General features: G+C 36.5%; 1 long non-coding RNA gene across 1 annotated transcript; it reads left to right on the forward strand.

Annotated features, from left to right (window-relative positions):
- The first annotated feature begins 336 nt into the window (after positions 1-336).
- On the forward strand, positions 337-3,618 carry LOC102256572. The gene is made up of 3 exons (XR_313417.2): positions 337-446; positions 1,592-1,725; positions 3,436-3,618. It is a non-coding gene; the product is annotated as an uncharacterized LOC102256572 (long non-coding RNA).
- The last annotated feature ends 1,288 nt before the right edge of the window (positions 3,619-4,906 follow it).

A 4,906-nucleotide genomic window follows, 5' to 3' on the forward strand; every position in this document is an offset into this window, starting at 1 on the left:
CATACTTATATTAAATATTAAGAGGTCAGGTGGTTAGACAAGAGACCATTAAACAAGATGAGCGCACATAAAAACTGGTGTCAGCTTAAAGAACAATAGAAATTACAGACCCTAGATGAGGAAAAAAAAAAGTGAGAAGCAAATATCGAAATAATCTATTCTCCAAGTCAGGTGGTGACTCAACCATGTGACCCTGCTGGTTCACTCCGATGTCTGAGGTACTTAGATTACAGACCCTAGATGAGGAGAAAAAAAAAGTGAGAAGCAAATATCGAAATAATATATTCCCCAAGTCAGGTGGTGACTCAAACACGTGACCCTGCTGGTTCACTCCGATGTCTGAGGTACTTAAAGAGACAGATCTGAACCTCATTTATACACTTGTTTTCCTTGGTGTTTTCTGATACTGCAAAGGACCAGAAGAAAACACAGTTCATAACAGCATGGTAAGCTGGACTACCCATGGACTTCGGTGTCTTGCAGACTTGAGATTGAAACTCTTCTTCACCACTTGCTAGTGTGTGACCTTGGCCAAGCCACTTACCATTTCAGCCTAATTTACTTATTTGTAAATATGGATAACAAAACCTATTTCATGGTAGTTGTAAAAGTTGAACAAATAAATATTTGCAAATTGCTTAGCACAGTGCTGGGCACATAACAGGAATTCTAGAAGTGCTGACTGAATATGGTGTACTATTTTAAAATAAGTTAGTCTTCTATGTCCCCACTTTTTCAAATGCTCATTAAAGCTTATCACACTGTTTTATAATTATCTTTCTTTGACATTATCGCATTCATCTAGCCTTTGGGGCACAGGCCTAGTAAAACATTATGCTGACTGAATAAAACTCAAATTCCAACATCTACAACAATAAATATCTAGTTATTGCCAAGTGACCTAGATATTATGAGCTTAGAGAGTTTATTCACGTCCAGCTGCTCAGCATCTAATTAATCAAGAAATGTTTGTTGGTTTATTTCTTTGGGAGGCAGTATCCAAAAGTGATGAAAACTCTGGTCTTTGGGATCAGACAGACTATGTGTTTCAGTCTTGGCTTTGTCTTTTACCAGCTTGTGTTTTGGGGCAAGTTTCATGACCTTTGTAAGTTTCAGTTTCCTCATCTAACAAGTAGGTCTAATAATAGTACCTGCCTGATTTGTTTATTGTAAAGATAAAATGGGATAAATACAGAAAATTTAGTATATAGTGTACTGGCAATTTAGTGAATGTAATGTGGTGCTATTTTGACAATGTAATTACTGAAATATTACTATGGGAGGAACTGAGCTAGGTGTTCAGAGAAGTTTTTTTTTCATGTATGTAATATAATTCTTGTTCTCAAGAAAACTGTAGGTTTCTTCAGAAGATGAAATAAACATTAATAAATAGATAATAATACAGTCAGTGTATGCTTAATGACACAAGTGCTTAATGGACAACAGAATAGACAGAAATTCTCAAGTCCTGGGGCATTGGTCAGAGAAGCAAATTTTTACCATCTCCTGACCACTCTTTCCCTTGCTCCCTGTCTTTATGATAGCCATTGTAGTTTGGCTAATCTTTCTTTCTCTTCTTTTCAACTTTTAGGATACAAAATCACAAGTTTACATGAGTAGCCACAAACTCAAATGCCTTCAAGGACCTGGCAGTTGATGCAAAGTTGTGAAGCAACAAGAAGCTACGATGGAGTGCTAGCAAAATAAAGAAGTGCCAGGCCAAATGTATGAATGAAATTCACACATTCAAAAGCACTATGTATAGATAAACACAATTTGACCTCCAGGTCGCTGTTTGCAATCCTTGGTATAGTGAGTTTTCAGTTTATAATAAATAGCTGCATAAAATACTACTGCTAATAAATGATTAACCTGTATTGAATGGTTAGTACCACCTATCAGATTTTGTGCTGATTACTTTTCATTCTCAAAGTAAGCAAGGGACTCATTATTAATTATTATAGATAAGGAAACTGAAGTTCAGAGAGGTCCCATAACTTGTTCATAGCCATAAAACTAGAGATAGGACATGACTTAATACTTTAATTTTATTTTTTTAATCCTCACCAGAGATATGTTTTTATTGATTTTTATTTTTTTATTTTTTTAATATATTTTATTGAGTTTTTACAAGAGGAAGGGAGAGAGATAGAGAGTTATAAACATCGATGAGAGAGAAACATCGATTTAGCTGCCTCCTGCACACCCCCCACTGGGGATGTTCCTGCAACCAAGGTACATGCCCTTGACTGGAATCGAACCTGGGACCCTTCAGTCCGCAGGCTGATGCTCCATTATTGGTTTTTAGAGAGAGGGGAAAGGAGAGAGAGTGAGAAACATTGATGTGAGAGAGAATCATTGATCAAATACCTCCCATACCTGCCCTAACCAGGGATTGAACCCGAAACCTAGGTATGTGCCCTGACTGGGAATCAAACCCATAACCTTTTGCTGTACATGACCACGTTCCAACCAGCTGAGCCCCTGGCCATGGCCATACAGATATTTTTTTATGGCAAATTCCACATTCTTGACTATTCCACAAAGACTTGGATTTTGATCAGAGACGCTTTCAAGAAGGTAAGAAGATTTGGGCTCCATGTTAAAACAAAGATAGGATTAGTAAAGAATGCCTTCAGTTGTCTATGTCACATTGTTCTTTATTTGTAGTTTTTTTTCCCTTGGTAAAAAATAATCATTCTAACATCCTGGAAGATTTGAGCTCCACGTTAAAACAAAGATAGGATTAGTAAAGAACGCCTTCAATTGTCTATGTCACATTGTTCTTTATTTGTAGTTTTTTCCCTTGGTAAAAAATAATCATTCTAACATCCTTTAAAATTACAATCAGTTGACTAATATTCTGGTTTCTCTTTTTGGTTGGCTTCACCTAACTGAAATTAAAATATGTAATCTATAATAATAAAAGTGTAATATTAGACCGGGTGTCCTTCCGGATGACCTTCCAGACGAAGCCAAGGCTGTGAGGGAAGCCTCGGTCCCAGGTGCCAGAGGGAAGCCGGTGCTGGCAGCCGGGGGAAGGAAGGCCTACTCTTGCACCAATTTTGTGCATCGGGCCTCTAGTACAATAATAATGTCCTGTCAAATAACCAAAGTAAAACAAATATGGTCTTGGTTGAATCTTACTCTATGCATCCCACGAGAATCCCAGGAAAACTAAGAAGCATCAGGCATTTTCTGATCCTGTGCTTCATTAATATGCACAACGCTTTTACCAGAAGTCATGTAGGAAATTGCTACTGTCTTGGTAGGAATTAGAACTAAGAGTGCAAACATCTAGCTACCTATCCTCCTTGCAGTTTCTATAAAACTTACCACTGCAATGTCATGGTGCTTTTATAATGTTTCCAAGAATATTTTACTAAGTTTTATTATACTGAGAGCATTCTAAGCAAATGTTTTGTTTGTTCCCAGTTTTCAGGAGCAGACTTTAATGGAGGAATTTACCTTGGCTCATTCAGCTGGCGCTGCTGCTCTCAGACAATATCATCACTGAGAGGCACCTCTGATAGGGTGAAATAACTCTGGCACCAATCAATCAACCGGCCTAACCAACCAGCAGGCATTTATTGGGCACACACTAAGCACGCATTAGACACATTGCCATGGTGAGATTTACAAAAACCTCTAAAACTGTGGTTCTTGCTCCCAAGGGGGTTTAGGCTATCTAACCATCTAAACATTCAGCTCTCTGTGTATGCATCTATGCATGTGTAATAAACAAGAGAAGAATAAGAGAGTATCTGAAAAAAAATAATATGTGATTTAGATTCTAAATCTCAATAATCACTGAAACTAATAGTTTTTAATAAAATGCATTTCAAAGATCATTAAAAAAAACTTTGAAAACACTTTCTTCAGGAATTTACACAAAAGATATATTGCCGCCCTAACCGGTTTGGCTCAGTGGCTAGAGCATTGGCCTGCAGACTCAAGGGTCCTAGGTTCGATTCTGGTCAAGGGCATGTACCTTGGTTGCAGGCACATCCCCAGTGGGGGTGTGCAGGAGGCAGCTGATCGATGTTTCTCTCTCATTGATGTTTCTAACTCTCTATCCCCCTCCCTTCCTCTCTGTAAAAAATCAATAAAATATTTTTTTAAAAAAGATATATTGCCAGGAATATATTTAAGCAAGAATACAAAGTCTTAAGAATGAAGTCAGCTTACTTTATCATGGAGCTATACGTGTGATAAAATTGCATGACACTATCTATAAACACACCCAAATGAGCATGTGTAAACTGGTGAAATGTGAATAAGCATGGCGGATTGTACTGATGTCAATGTCCTCATTTTGGTATTGTATTAGCATTGAATAAGATGTGACCAGACTGGTAGGGGAGGGTGGGTGAAGGTTGCACTGGATCTCCCTAAACATTTTTTTTGTTGTAATTTCTTGTGAATCTGCAATTCTTCGGAAGAGTTTTAAAAATATATACAAGAAAAATATGAAGTTAATTTTTACACACTGGTAATGAAAAATTTTCAAAACATTTGAGAAATAAAAGAGAAAAATGAAAAAGAACCAAATTATTAAATATAAATACAGTATAATAACATTTATGTAAATGTGTAAAACTATATGTTCATATATGTGCAAATGTATAGTTTACAAACATATTAGAAAAAGATCATTAATGAAAGACTGCTAATAATGGAAGGGGCCTAAAGTTGAAGGTAGGAGTTAGTTAAATCAGATAACTTTTAGTATATAGGCTGCTGAAGCGAGCACAGATAACTTCTGTTTTCCCTGATTATTGGGATTTTTTTTTTAAAGAACATATTACTTGTATAATTAACAAGTAAAAAAGACTCCAAAAACCCTTGATAATATGAGATTGCAAAAGAAACAAACAAATTGGTTAAGAAAGAATGTTGATGCCTG

Source organism: Myotis brandtii, unplaced genomic scaffold (genome assembly GCF_000412655.1).
Source record: "Myotis brandtii unplaced genomic scaffold, ASM41265v1 scaffold174, whole genome shotgun sequence".
Lineage (NCBI taxonomy): Eukaryota > Metazoa > Chordata > Mammalia > Chiroptera > Vespertilionidae > Myotis > Myotis brandtii.